At 42.7% G+C, this 15519-nt stretch overlaps 1 protein-coding gene and 1 long non-coding RNA gene across 5 annotated transcripts in view; one reads left to right on the forward strand and one right to left on the reverse strand.

Annotated features, from left to right (window-relative positions):
• LOC310767246 overlaps positions 1–2775 on the forward strand; it is a 582601-nt gene extending 579826 nt beyond the window's left edge. The window contains exon 2 of the long non-coding RNA XR_014550793.1: positions 2315–2775. This is a non-coding gene — a long non-coding RNA (uncharacterized lncRNA). The remainder of the gene's footprint in view (positions 1–2314) is intronic.
• Positions 1–15519, reverse strand: part of CDH12 (cadherin 12) — a 661518-nt gene that overhangs the window by 616187 nt on the left and 29812 nt on the right. The window lies entirely within an intron of this gene.

Genomic DNA, 15519 nt, shown 5'->3' on the forward strand with positions numbered 1-15519 from the left:
CTCTGACCCTCCAGATGTTGTTGGCCTCCAACTCCCATCAGCCCCAGACAGCATGACCAATAGAGTCAGGTATAATGGGAGTCGGTGTCCAATCACATCTAGAGGGCCACAGGTTATCCATCCCCACCTTAAAGATCAAATCCAAATGTCCCATGACAATACTGTCCCATTGCGTCATTGATGCTTTTTTACGCTTGCCACAATTGCGTTCTTTGTAAAACTATTTAAGGAGACAGGCTATCATATGTTTCTAACACAGTGTTTGGGAAATCATTTCACAGTCAATTAGTCTGGCTCAGCTCTATGTCATTTTGTGCAACCTTCCATTTCTTAAAGAAGTTACTTACTTCCCTGTCTCAAAAAGTGCATTTGCCATTCTGTTGTTTGTTTTTGTTTCTTTATGGCTTTTGTCTGCAGTGCTATTTTTAAAAAAGTTTGACTTTATTTTCTAGCACCAAAGTTTTACTTTCACCAAAATGGTTTCTACTCAGGAACACTGGAAATTCACATTTCCTCCCCCCCCCCCATGTTCTCTGCTCCTAACCTGCACACAGTTGAATCTGTGATTTTTTTACCCCATTACCAGCTTCTTCACATTCAACTGGATTCTACTTTATTTCTGCTCGAAAAGACTCATAATAAGAGTGTCTCCTGATAGCAGAACTGGGACAGATAAATATGCAAGCCATTCTCCACCTATACTGGTGTTTCTTGCTTCCCTGGAATACATAAAAGGGATTAAGAACCAAAATATCTTCACATACTTCCCAACCATGAGACTACAACAATCTTCTGAAGCCCACAGTCATAGATATACCAGTATATTATATAATGACATAAATGTCAGATCAGGGAGCAATCAAAACCCCGTATCTGCCAGCAGGAGCCTAGTTTGGAATAGACAGGTCTCCAACTGATCTCTAACTTAGCTCAGTTCTGTAAGTCCCCAAAATGTCGCAGCCAAAGCAATGTTCACAGCAGATAGTTTTTATTGTCAAAAATAACACTTACAGTCACTTCTGCAGCTCTGGATGTCTATGTACACCAATCTAATAGCTAGGCAGCTATTCCCAGGTCTGTGCTCTATGGAGCAGTTGCAGCAACAGAGGACCACTCCTCCTGACCATCAGTTTATGTACCTTCCCCTGACAGGCTGCATGCACACAGCCAGAGACACTGTGCATGTGTGGAAACTACCTCTACTCTTCCCTTTTCAATCCCCTCCTGGTTCTGGGAGGCAGTGGTGCAGGAGAGGGTGAGGAAGCACATAGCCCATGCATAGGCAAATTAAGGCCCAGGGCCCGGATGTGGCCCAATCACCTTCTCAATCCGGCCTGCAGACGGTCCGGGAATCAGTGTGTTTTTACATGAGTAGAATGTGTGCTTTTATTTAAAATGCATCTCTGGGTTATCTGTGGGGCATAGGAATTTGTTCATTTTTTCTTCTTCAAAATATAGTCTGGCCCCCCACAAGGTCTGAGGGACAGTGGACTGGCCCTCTGTTAAAAAGGTTTGCTGACTGCTGCCTTCACTTGCTTGACCTGACTCTTCCTTCTTATCTTCCTGTGCTCCACCCTTCAGCTATGAAGTTCCCCCTGCTTCTGATTCTTGCCTCCTGGCTGGTAAGGGTCCCCACAAACCACTGCCCCTGTCTCCCAAGTCAGATTCCAGCTCTGCTGCCCCTGGTGCACACTTGATAGCATCTTGCCAGTCCCTGATGCAAAATAGGGCAGGGGGAGATCCAGCCCTATTCCAAACCCCGCTATGACCTAGTGAGCCAGAGGAAGTTACACTGACCAAAAGGGTGATGGAAGTCAAACTCTATTTTAAAGAGACGTTGGAGTAATTTGCAAAGTTGGAGGCATAATTTACTCCAGCATATTTTTTCACTGGCTTCCTTTAGTTTGGATCGCTCTGCAGATCAATGTACTATTCTAACACTTGCATTCTGCCCCTCCCCAAGGACGGAAGAGGATTCTTGTCCCTCTTGCTCATGACTCAGTGGAGGTCTCTACCCACTTGTCTCACCAGCTGGTGTTGACCATAACTGTTACAATTTAGTTTTGCACACATTTCGTTTTGAACACAACATGTTCTAAGCATTGGAGGTGATTTGGGGATTTAGCACAAAGTGCCACCCGCATGCTGCAGACACTCCAGCTCTCTTTCTCATCGGATTCAGCTGGGTTTCTATGGAAGAAGAGCTCTCGCCTTTTGAAGCGTGGTCCTGATGCCTTGACTCAAAGATGCAAACCCACCATGGCTGTCCTCCATTCATAGGTCGCAAGAATGACTGTTATTTCCTATCCAACAGATGTGGGGCCTCCAGAATATCTAGACCACTTCCTTCCTGTCCAATGACACTTATTGTCAATCTAGGGTCCTGAAGGGAGATGCTATCTTGCATCAAGTGATTCCAAACCCATACCCCTGCTCAAGAACCAATCTCTGACCTGACATGTGAGAAAGCAGTTTTCAACACTGATCTTTTGATAAACTTTCACCCCTAACTTCTTATCTTTTTTTCTCAGTCTCCAGGTTTTAAGCTTGAAACTCTGCTCCTGTCACTGACATTGTTTTTGTTTATTGGAACTGTCTGGTCACTCTGTCATATTTAGGTGATGACTCTGTGCCCTGCATTGGCCTTACACAGCAAATGTACAGGATACTTTTTATTTTTATTTTTAAAGGCAGTTTCTCTTCACTCCTATCAGAAAACAGCAGCGCGCATTGCCAAAAGAAGAAAAAAGAACAAATAAAGAATATTGAATTGAATATGAATATGTCATGGATTTATTTCCTTGGCAGCAATGTTTGCCATTTTCTCTCATTACCCATTACCCATACTCTTATGCTAAATTGGAAATGATTTGTATTATTCTGAATGTTTAAGATTTTCTTTAGAAATTATTCAGTTACTAATTGAATACTTGTTTTTAGGAAGTTGATGATTTTTTTTTTCATGAAAGGTCAAGGATAATTAAACGCTGGCTTACTTTTAAGCTTATTTTATATTTTATATTTTGTATTTGTAAATAAAATGTAAAGGCAAGCCAGATGATTCTATTGTGCCATTTCTTTTTTTTTTACAGCGCAGCAAGGTAAACTAATAATTATGTTAGTTGTCAAGCTGGTTGTCAAGTCAGATAGTGATGGCCATTTACCTTTGTTTAGACTCTTGCTTGTCTCCAAATAGAGTATTTGTTTAAAATTCTAATTCTACAAAAAATACTTTGCTCATTATATTGTAACATGAAATGCCTGGATGACTCAACTAAATGGATTTACAATAAGTGTCCATCTCTGAGTAGGTGGAATGGTGTAGGTCAGGGGTCAGTAAACGTTTCAAGCAGGGGGCTGGTCCACTGTCCCTCAGACCTTGTGGGGGGCCAGACTATATTTTGAGGGGGGGGGATTAACGAATTCCTATGCCCCACAAATAACCCAGAGATGCATTTTAAATAAAAAGACACATTCAACTCATTTAAAAACACACTGATTCCCGGACCGTCTGCAGGCCGGACTTAGAAGGCAATTGGGCTGGATCCGGCCCCCAGGCCTTAGTTTGCCTACCCATGGTGTAGGCGTTTCAGGTAATCCTCTCAAACAAGAAAAGGCTAAGCTGAAGAACAATAAATATTGTTTGGAAGTCTGTGCACAGCAGGCAAAGACAGGCTCTGGTCATGAGGTGGCTGGTTGAAATGAAGAGTGTAAAGGAAGGGTGTAAAGAATTATGTAGAATACCAAATGGGGGTGGAAGTGGCAAAGCAATGCTTTTTATGTTGTGCAGGGGATATTAGCAGCTTTAAAGCATATCATATTATAAAATAGACAATATGGAAAGAGGGTTTTTTTTAAAAAAAAGAAAAAGAAAAACATACTATTCTGTGATTATCTTGTGTGCCTTGGGGACGGATGATTTGTATTGGAGTAACACACTGCATTCAACTAGTAGGCAATGCGGTTCAGTGCTATAAGTCATTTGACACAGTCCAGGAACTTCTCTCTTTGATCCCAGATATGGAACCTCTTGCTTAATGCATACTTCTCTGCTTTGCAAATGCAAACTTCTCTGCTTTGCAAATGCAAACTTTTACACAAGTTTTAACTTCAATATTGAGCTAGAGTGGATGTTTTTGGCTTGATAGGCTGAACCTGCTATGGGGCTGCACCTAATTGCGTGTTCAGACCCAGAAATCTCCCCCCTAAATAAATTCACACTTGACTCAAATTTTAGTTTTGGTTTTCAGCAGAATTTAGGCCACAACCTTATTGATTACAGAAAGTGAGTGGTTGCATAGGCTCTGGTTCGACTAGCTCCCTGCCATGCAGGTAGCGCTGACCCAGGATTCCAGCATAGGTCAGCCAAGGGTGAACACCTGGATAAGCGGAAAGCCAGGAACAGGCTATCTCCGCCACCCAAATGTCCCCCTGGACTGAGGCACAGGCACAACCCGCTCTCAGGGGTTGACTTTGAGTCCCTGGATTTCTTTAACAGAATACACTTCACATAGGGATGGCGAGAGTGTTCTCCCATCCCTATCACCTGAACCAGAGCCTATCCGCAACCTTACAAGTTGTGACGATTTGCTATGTGGCAGGTGAAACCCAAATGACAATCTCTCAGTGACTGAGATTAAAGAACTCCCCTTATATTCACAGAAAAAATATTTTTAAATGAACCATAAGGGCAGTGGCAACTAAAAACGATCTAAACTCTATGTGCACATCTACATGTGCCCCATTGTATTTTAAACTTAGAGAGGTCAATGAACACATATCTTATTTTAATGAATTGACTTTTGCACAGCTTCGAAAAGCTTTTACAGAGCTACGACTAAATACAATAAGCTCTGCTTATAGAGATGGGAGACATAGAGGCATACCAAAAAACGAACGTGTTTGCATTAGGGGATGTTCTGAAGTAGAGGACCTTATGCATTATATCTTGCACTGTCCGTTATATAATGATGCAAGAAAAAGATTTTTGGTACCTATAATGACAGGGTCCCCTGGCCAGAACCCCCTTGATATGATGTTATATCTCCTTGCAGACACAGATAAGTATGTGACCTGGCGGGTAGCACTTTTTGCAACTGCTGCTAGGAAAATTAGAGCAAATTATATAGCCAAGGTAGCCATTAACTGTAAAGGAGATGAATTTATTTGATCCTATCTATCTACCTCAGGCTATGCTCTATCTTTGTCACCAAACTCTGAGTATAAATTGCACACTGTATTAATTGATATTGTTTTTAACATTAGTGACCATGTGATGATTTTAGCTTATGAATTTTATTGTTTAATGTTTTTATTTGTACATTGGGGTACTTTTATAGCTTTGTTTAGAGTACGTAATGCTTTAATAATATAAATGTTTTATGTCTTTTTTTACCAATTCAGTATATTTTCTTTTAATTGTCAAATAATTCTGTGTACATTGCGGCAGCCTTTGGCTATGTGCAATAAAACTGACTGAGACTGAAATGACAACAGCCAACCAACCAAGTGGGGAAAATTCCTGCCATGCCCCTGTCCCAATGACAGACAACACACGATGGCATAGCAAGGTCAATCACAAAGCCCTAAAAGTAGGGAGAGGTGGACGGGTGTTCTGAATGCACGTGCCAAAAGAGGAAGCTCTGGGTCACGTGCATGGGTATATATAGGTCCTTTGAACTGTCTGGATTGCGTCCCATTGGCCTGATTGCACCCAGCTATGAGGGACCTACCAATTGAGTGTTGTGGCTGACCAATCGTACCCACCCAAAACACAGGGTGTTGGTTTCAAGGTCTCACCACAATACATGCCCTCTTGAAGGGAGGACCCGATGTATCAGGGCAAACCAGGCCGGTAAGACAAGAACTATTAGTGCGAAACAAGCACAGACAAGCAGCAAGTCCCATCCCTAGGAGCAACTGAATGGCACAATCCCATCCAGTGCTCATTACCTACTTACTCCCTGTGAAGTCTGGTTGGGCAGAGAAGTGAGTTGTACTCAGAAAAACAGGAAAGCCACCTCCAAAGATGGTTTTTCTTCACTCATAAGAGCCTTTAATTGGGAGCCATGCTACCATCTAGTTTGTACTGGCACAAACAGGAAATTGACTTCCCTCCTTCTCCAAGCCCTGAATTTTCCAATTGTCTCCCCCTCCTCCCCAGGTTCATATTGATTTTGGTTGCTTTGTATTTGGATGGGAGAAAAAACCTACCTTGTTGAAAGGGCAGCTTCTGATCCAAAAAGCGAAACACACAAAGCTCTAATATTTTAAGTGTCACTTTCCCAGCTTCCCTGTTCTTTCCCTCCCCTCTCTGCCTTTTTCTTCAGTCTTAGGCTCATCATTAGTTCTTTATCCATGCTGCCAGCTGCAGCCTCTTATGGATTTATATCCAGATGCACCAACAGGTACCAGGTTAATGCTTGTTTATTAGCAGAGTTCCAGCCATCTGCTCCGTACGCAACAGCTTGTGCTCTCCAGCAGATCTTGGCATTTCACAGTACAGTACCAAAGCAGCCTTAAAAAGAACATCTTCATTGCAAACTTGTACAAGCAAATAAAGAAAGAAAGAAAGAAAGAAAGAAAGAAAGAGAGAGATTATTTTCCCCCATTCGTGCAGATCAGGGAAGGAGAAGAATTGAAGTATATATGCTACTCAGATTTGCTCAATTTGCTCTAAATCCCTCGCATGAGAAAGGCAATGAGTTGGTTCACCCCATTCATTTTATACTGAAAATACCAGCATTAAAGATGACTTTCTACCTGCCTGTACTGGCATAACCAGTGTAATCAACTATATCTAACAAAAGCCTTATGCTGCAGTAAAGTTAGATTTCTAAAGTGTTCTGAAATTTAAACCAGTGGACGATATGAAACACCCTCCCTTTGTTGGAGGTGTTTATCGGTATTTTAAAACTCTGATTTTCTCCCCTTCTCTTTCACCTTTCACGACCTTACAAATTTAACCATCATTTCAATCAAGAACTTGCCTCCCAGACCCTGGAACACAGCTCTCCTTAGTTCAGACAGCATCTAATAACCAGGGGATGAAACAAACCCTACAAGTTTGAGGCAGGAGGTTTCCAGACCTCACCAGACACGGCTTAAATTAAGGGGAAACAAGAGCTAAAGTAGGTTCTCTGTTCGCTGAACCTCAGGTCAAACACTTAATCATTAGCAAGTAACAAAGATTGTTAGAAACTGGATTCTGTACAAAGCAAAACAGTATTCACCCCAGACAGACAGACATCAATCTTAGGGAAAGGGTAAAAATGGAATAAAAATAAAAAGCAAAGCCACCACTGGAGACTTAATTGTCTTTAATTTGTTAGGATTCAGCATTGATTAATCATTGTATTTCACTCACTTTCCAAAGATATCATGGCAGTGTACATGGAGTTCAATGCTGATGAGACAGGTTTAGATTAACAGCTAATCTGGAAACTTTGGCTCTTTATGATTCAAATTATAAGGAACTACTAAATGGGGTGGGGGGGAGGTCATTCATGATTACCCAGTGGAAAGAGCTGGGAATGGCAGCCTTGGATAAACATTTCTGCAATTTGATCTCAGACACAGGTTTTAATCCTATGTTATATGCTTTGCATCTCAGCTAATACTTGGGTGGAATCTACACACATATAAAAACCATTCTGAAAATGCTTTTTTTAAAAGCATTTTTAGAGAATCATTGAATTTTCCATAAGGCTCGCCATCTAGTGTCACATTGTATATTGCACTTATAACACACTTAAAATGTTTTATTTGCAGCTGTATAGCTGAGTCCTTGGTGTATTTACTTTAGTAAAGTCATTTAACAGCAGTCCTAATGGACCAACTATTACTCAGGACTGGTTAATGCTGTTACCAGAATGGCCCCCCATTTCAGAACAAGAAGTAAGTGATCTCATAGATGCTTTAGTGAATGATAAAGCTCTTGGAGAGTGAATGACCCCTTCAGAGGTTTCTAAGAACAGCTCTGGTTGGTGGTTTCCTCTCCTAGCAAAATTATTTTCTTACATAAACTGTACTGGCACTTTCCCCGTGGTCTGGAAGTAGAGTATAATTATTCCAATTCACAAGAAAGGTGATAAACATAACTCCCAGATTATAACTATCAGTTCATTAGCTTATTGGACTAATTGATATAACTCATCCCAGGACATCCTGGCAGTTTTATTATTATTATTATTGAGTATGGCTAAGTCTGCAGTTGCTGTGTTTTCCCCCATTAATTTTTCTCCTTTAGACAACAATTTGTAGCAATTACCGCATGGTTGTTTTGTTGGTGTATTGGTCAATTGGATATACAAGGGGTAATGCTATCTTTCAGGTATCCTGTTCTCTGATAGTGTTGGTGGTGGTAGTAGTTGTAGTAATACAATAAGAAGTATTCAAGGTCTCCTCAGACCAAAGGATGGAGGCACAAGAGACACTGGCGTGAGACTTTCTTGTAGTAGACAGGTGTTGCCCTGATTAAAGGTAAAGGTACCCCTGCCCGTAGGGGCCAGTCGTGTCCGACTCTAGGGTTGTGTGCCCATCTCACTTAAGAGGCCGGGGGCCAGCGCTGTCCGCAGACACTTCCGGGTCATGTGGCCAGCGTGACAAGCTGCATCTGGCGAGCCAGCACAGCACACGGAAACGCCGTTTACCTTCCCGCTAGTAAGTGGTCCCTATTTATCTACTTGCACCCGGGGGTGCTTTCGAACTGCTAGGTTGGCAGGCACTGGGACCAAGCAATGGGAGCGCACCCCGCCGCGGGGATTCAAACCGCCGACCTGACGATCGGCAAGTCCTAGGCGCTGAGGTTTTACCCACAGAGCCACCCGTGTCCCTGTTGCCCTGATTAACCCTCAACTTAATTTCACACAGCCTGTGGCCCAATTTTTCTTGAGTGCCAAAGAAAACCAAAAGACAGAAAGATAAGGTGCCATTAAAATATGTGGGTGGGTGGAGGACGAAAACAATCCACTTTTGGCTCTGGGCCTCTCTCATGTCTGGAGTGCAACCCCCCAACAAATAAACCCCCAGACAATGTGGCCTTCAACAGGAGCAACAGCCCATTCCTGATGTAAAGTGTTGCCACAGGTTTCTAGGCGAGAATGTCTCTAGCGACTTTGTAAAGCAATTAAGGGTTTGGGCCGAAGTGATTGGTTAAGATATTTCTCTGTCTAGGCTCTCTAATGATATTGTTAACAAAGAGTGAACATCTTAAGCAAGTAAAACAAGCAAGGTTGTGCCTTTGGAAGGCAGTACAAAGGCAGCAGTTCTATGTAGCTTGCGCTATGCATAGTAAAGGTCAGGAGCCAATTTAAATGAGATGCTTGATGCATAGAAAGCAGCTACCTGTGTTATGTTTGGCCCAGGTGGAAACGGCACTGGGGTGTGCATGCATTCAAAGCAGCCAGTGCATGGTTGCAAACCCTTCAGATTTGAGTACTGGGGAAACTAAGCTGGTAATTATTTTTAGCAAACCCTGCCTCATATGTAAAATAATTTTGGGTCCCAGCTTACCACTAAGGAAAATTATGACTCTTCCCAACATTTGCACAGAAATGTCTGAAGTAGGACTGTTTCTAGATTTCACCCCGAGCAAAATTCACAATTTCACCCCGAGCAAAATTTGAGGAGTAACATTCATACAAATTCCAGAGAGGAAAACCAGATGGATCAGATCGCCAGGGGATTACTGAGTATCATGGAAATGGCTTCCTTTATTGTTTTGGCTGGTTCACATAACCAGCCTTTCAATGGAACAGACCTTGGGCAACATTTCCAAAGAACTGAATTCATCTTCTGAATAAAGAAAGCAAAGAGGGGGCAAAAGAACCACCATTGCAACTGTGGTGGCTTCCCTGGGGTGCTTGGAGAGAACTCATCAGGATAATGCTTTAGGGTTGCTTTATCTCCCTTCTTTATTGAATTCAAAGGGCTTTAGATCAGGAGCAAAAGGGTTAATGAATGGTTCTGTGGCAAAAATAAAGAAGGATAGCTTAATGACCCCCTTCTAGTTCCTAGATTTTCAGAGAGAGGCACTGCTCTGTCCATACCTCATTTTCAGCACTTTAATCAATGTTACAGTACAGCTGTTCCTGACCTTTCATGCCATATGCCCCCGTGCCACAATGTACTTTATAAGAATAGCTACAATTGGTTCATTAATCACAGGGATCTCCACTAAGATGGAGCATTTACAGAAGAGTCTGCAAGGAGGTCTGGAAGAGTGTGGATCACAATATTGATAAATTAGCTAATTGTTACACTGCAGACAAAAAAAAAAAGGCGAGTACCAATTTTTCAACGCACTGCAGACATAAACCAAGGTTGGTCTTAAAAAACAAGGGAAACCATTGACAAGATTTGAGCTTTCCTTTTATATTAAAAGAGCCATATCATTCGTACAACTTAAAGTGGGTAAGCAATGGAAGGCTAAAAATTCTAAATGATTCTAGTTGATTTAACAAGAGTGAAAGGTGAAGCTGCACACATTAATTGTTACCCTTGCAAACTTACGGATTTGTTTCCTGTGGTGTTGCCAAATAAATGCTTTATGACTGAGCTACAGACATTTCCGGGACATGTTATATTGCTCAAGTGTTGAAGCTTATGGGAGTTGGCCCAGATGAGTGACTGGACAAGGGACCTCTTGGGAACAAGATGTAAGTGGTGAGGAAGAGCAGCACATAAGCAAAATAGATAATAGCAAAACCAAGCAAAGTATAAGTAGCACATTGAAACAAAAGATAAATCTTGTAATGTAGATATTCTCATGAAATCCATGCAAGACTACCCCAGTGCCTCCAGGAGTGCACTCAGATTACTGAACCAGCTTGGCAGTGGCACAGACGCAGGTCGTGCTATAGTCTAAACCACTGAGCTTCTTGGGCTTGCTGATCAGAAGGTCGGCGGTTCGAATCCCTGTGACGGGTGAGCTCCTGTGGTCTGTCCCAACTCCTGCCAACCTAGGAGTTCGAAAGCACACCAGCACAAGTAGATAAATAGGTACCACTGCGGCGGGGAGGTAAATGATGTTTCCGTGAACTCTGGTTTCCATTACGGTGTCCCGTTGCACCAGAAGCAGTTTAGTCATGCTGGCCACATGACCTGGGAAGCTGTCTGTGGACAAACGCTTGCTCCCTTGGACTGAAAGCGAGATGACTGCTGCAACCCCATAGTCTCCTTTGACTGGACTTAACTGTCCAGGGGGTCCTTTACCTTTTTTTACCTTTATGGTCCACTCTGACTAGAAACATCTTTTTAAAATCTGAGAGCAAGGCTCTGTTCCACTCCCACTAGCAAAGATGACTTAACCCAGGACTTTCTGCATGTGTCCTACTACTGAACTATGGTCACTCCCCATAAAGCAGGATGGGGGGGGGATTTCCATGACATCAGGTGAGGGAGCAAGGGTTTAAAGGAACAATTGGGAGCTGGGGAAACCCAGCCAGATGGGCGAGGTATATTATTATTATTATTATTATTATTATTATTATTATTATTATACTTACAGTGTCTCCTGGTTGCTCTTTTACTGGATCAAGGCATGTTCCCAATTGCCTGTCAACTGATGGGCAGTCAGAGCAGAGTCAGAGGGAGGGGAAATGGTTTTCTTTCAGCTTTTTCCTCCCAGGTCTGCTCTTTGAAGCAACTGCTTTGAAGCAGACGCTTCTTTAAAAGTCCAAAAATCAGAAGTTTCAAGTAGTGGAGGTGCTTGCAAAGCATAAGTCTAGCAATGCCCCTTGCACTGTGGTTCTTCCCAAGTTCAAGGGATTTTGACCGGTGTGCAGGACTGGTCAATCATCTTACATCCTAATACATCACATCAAAAAGGGTTCTCCACCCCTACCACATAGAACATCATGTATGAACTGAAGCTGAAGTACTTATTTTCATGATTGCGGTGGCTTCCTTGGGAAGCATTATACAAAAAACAAAATGGACTCAGCCAAACTATTCCAGAAACTTCTGAAGAATTTTTATTACAGGGCATATCCACTGAATTTAAAGGTGAGTTTTATTGCTTAATAATAATAATAATAATAATAATAATAACAACAACAACAACAATTGAAAGACCCTTGGGGGCTGCAGTTTTCAAAATAAAGTTCAAATGCTTCTAGTTCCCAAATCAACAAAAAAGACCTTATTAACCTGATAGGGTTGATATAATCCATCTCATAAATGCCAGGAAGTTCTAGCAGAAAATGTCTTCTGGATAGTGAATCAATTTATTACCTGGGGTTGGGAGCCTTATCTAGCAATATAACCCTTCATGTACAGTGGTACCTCAGGTTAAGTACTTCATTCGTTCCGGAGGTCTGTTCTTAACCTGAAACTGTTCTTAACCTGAAGCACCACTTTAGCTAATGGGGCCTCCTGCTGCTGCTGTGCTGCTGGAGCCCGATTTCTGTTCTTATCCTGAAGCAAAGTTCTTAACCTGAAGCACTATTTCTGGGTTAGCAGAGTGTGTAACCTGAAGCGTATGTAACCTGAAGCGTATGTAACCCGAGGTACCACTATACATATATGGGGGGGGGGAGATAAACAGATGAAAAGTGCATTTTGAACAAACTAAGAAACAAAGCACTTTGTTTTCAAATAAGCATAGGACCACATCTAAGGAGGAGCTTGTATAATTTGACAGAGAGGCAGTATGTTCAGCTGTCATGCAGCCAAGTTGGATTTCTACTACTGCAAGGTGTCGAACAGCTATATGCAACTATTGTGCTGATAATAATCTGATGGTGGCTAAATTGTGGGTGAGGGGTGGAAGGAATCCCAGAAAATATTTTTTTTAAAAAAGAAGAATGTGTCTGCCTTGACATTTATAGAATGCTCTTTGAATGTCACTGACTTCTTTTGGCTAAGGTGATTCTTTTTCTATCAATATTCTTATCATGTTATTCTAGACAGGCTACATAAAATGCTATTTTCAAGCTTAGTAATCTCTCCTCTCAGAGAGGCAGAGTATTGGGCTAAGTCACAGGTGCACCATTCAACATCTCATCTTTTTTCTAAGTGATCAATGGGACTTGGACTACCCATGTAGCCAAAAGTGTGGTATAAAGTCCTGAGGAAATTTAGTAGATTGTATCACTTAAGAGTGGAGATGGAGAGAGAGAAAAGGAGAGAGAGAGAGAGAGAGCATGCACAGGTACAGAAAGATGCCACATTACATAGGGGGTGTCATTTAAAAATGCCCCCCCAGGTTAAAAAAGGAAAGAAAATCCAAAACTCCATCCCATAATAAAATTAGCTTAATAAGAGGAAAGGTTCTAGTCAGCCCTTCATCTGCCCTTGTAGCTTCCTGCTCCCAGGAAGATTTTCATGAAGCAGAGCCTTCCAAATTATGCTGTTTCCAACCCCCCTCAGCCAGTAATCAAATATCTCATGATTCATGTCATTTCCCTCTTAAAGGTGACTTGCAGCTGAATATGTGATCTGCTTCCATTTAAATGTACAGTGGTACCTCGGGTTAATTCGTTCTGGAGGTCCATTCTTAACCTGAAACTGTTCTTAACCTGAGGTACCACTTTAGCTAATGGGGCCTCCCGCTGCCGCCGTGCCACCATTGTGCAATTTCTGTTCTCATCCTGAAGCAAAGTTCTTAACCTGAGGGACTATTTCTGGGTTAGTGGAGTCTGTAACCTGAACCGTCTATAACCTGAAGAATCTGTAACCCGAGGTACCACTGTATTTGGGGACATTCCAGCCAAAGTTAGTTGTCACTGTGACCCAAGGGAGCCAACTTGAATAAAATACTGGGTGAGTCCAAGTAAACTCCACCCCACATAATTGATCACAAGACACAGAACATGCACACCATTTGAACGTCAGTGCCCATCAAATTTGAGGCCCCCTCAAATATTTTATTGGGGGAGTGTCCTCAGCCCCTAGGAGTTGGCTCCTATGTTCAGACCTACTCCTGGAGTTGCTTGACCACTGCATCAGCTTCTGTGGCTTCTCCCCCCACTGCCAGTGACACAGAAAGCCAATTGTGACATACTAGTGAGCGCGGGTGGTGCTGTGGGTTAAACCACAGAGCCTAGGGCTTGCCGATCAGAAGGTGGGCGGTTCGAATTCCCGCAACGGGGTGAGCTCCCGTTGTTCGGTCCCAGCTCCTGCCCACCTAGCAGTTTGAAAGCACGTCAAAGTGCAAGTAGATAAAAAGGTACCACTCTGGTGGGAAGGTAAACGGCGGTTCTGTGCACTGCTCAGGTTCGCCAGAAGCAGCTTAGTCATGTTGGCCACATGGCCAGCATGACTAGCTGTACGCCGGCTCCCTCGGCCAGTAAAGCGAGATGAGTGCTGCAACTCCAGAGTCATCCACGACTGGACCTAATGGTCAGGGGTCCCTTTACCTACTGAGATACTGAAGGATATTGTCTCCTTCCCTCCACCCTGGGACTTAATAAATGTCTTGATTATACTGCATGCAAGAAAAGGTGGTGGCCTAAAAAGTGGGAGGACGTGGTTTGCAGGGCTGGACCAAAACATTTTGGCACCTGAGGCAAAGCACAAAATGTCCCCCTGTCAGGGAAGAAGGGGTGACTGAAGACCTATATCAGGAACAAAGAGGTGGGGGGAGCTCTACATTGGGAAGAAGGGAGGAGCGCAGCAGCAGCAGCAACAACAACAAAATGCTGCCCCTGTGGATCCTGCCACCTGAGGTGGTTGCCTCACCTTGCCAGCCCTGAGTGCTTTGCACAGAAAATCACAAGTTTTGCACATGTTGTCTGCATCTTCTGCTAGGGATGAATGGGAGACAAATTTGCCTCTGTCTGCTTTTGTGTGCAGACCTACTGAGTTTACACCTCCTGAAAAAAATGCAAACCAAAACACAGGTATTCTGTTCAATCCGCACTTTTCTGAATTTTGTGATGCAGTTCTCCAGCCTAATAATGCATACAAAAATGCATATATCCAGGAGCAGCTGACATGAAAATCTATTTATCTGTGTTCTGTTAGGGGGAATTGCTTGCATTCCCCCTAATAACACCCCCAAAATAACATGCAGAAATGTGTATTTTAGGTGAAATCGGAACTAAAATGTTGATGAATTTGAAACTGTGTTGCTAGCATGGCATCTTTAGTCCCTTTGAGCTTATGATATCATGAAGAGGCTCCACATGTTGAAAACCACAACAGGAGAAGAGTCATTTCACTCCCCACCTCCCAACATTCACTATGGATGTCAGAAAAGAAGGAACCTACATACATAGACGTCTGCATATGGAGGCATGCACAGGATCGGTGTGCCACCTCCTCCCACGAAAGCCTACATATTTCGGCTCCTCCAGTTCCGAAATTGGCACTCCACAACTTCAGATGATTATTTCAGATTATGTCTGGCAGAACATCTCACACAATATTCTGCTGTTTTTCATAGTGCCATGGTGGTGGAAATGATCATCACTAACCCAGAGAGATCCAAATTCTCTTTGGTGTCAAGCTTAGTAGGTCTGTTTCTCCAATTTCAAATTATATCTGGTCCACTAAAATGGCAATGGATAAACCTGT

The sequence above is a fragment of the Podarcis filfolensis genome, assembly GCF_964270895.1.
Source record: "Podarcis filfolensis genome assembly, chromosome: 7".
Lineage (NCBI taxonomy): Eukaryota > Metazoa > Chordata > Lepidosauria > Squamata > Lacertidae > Podarcis > Podarcis filfolensis.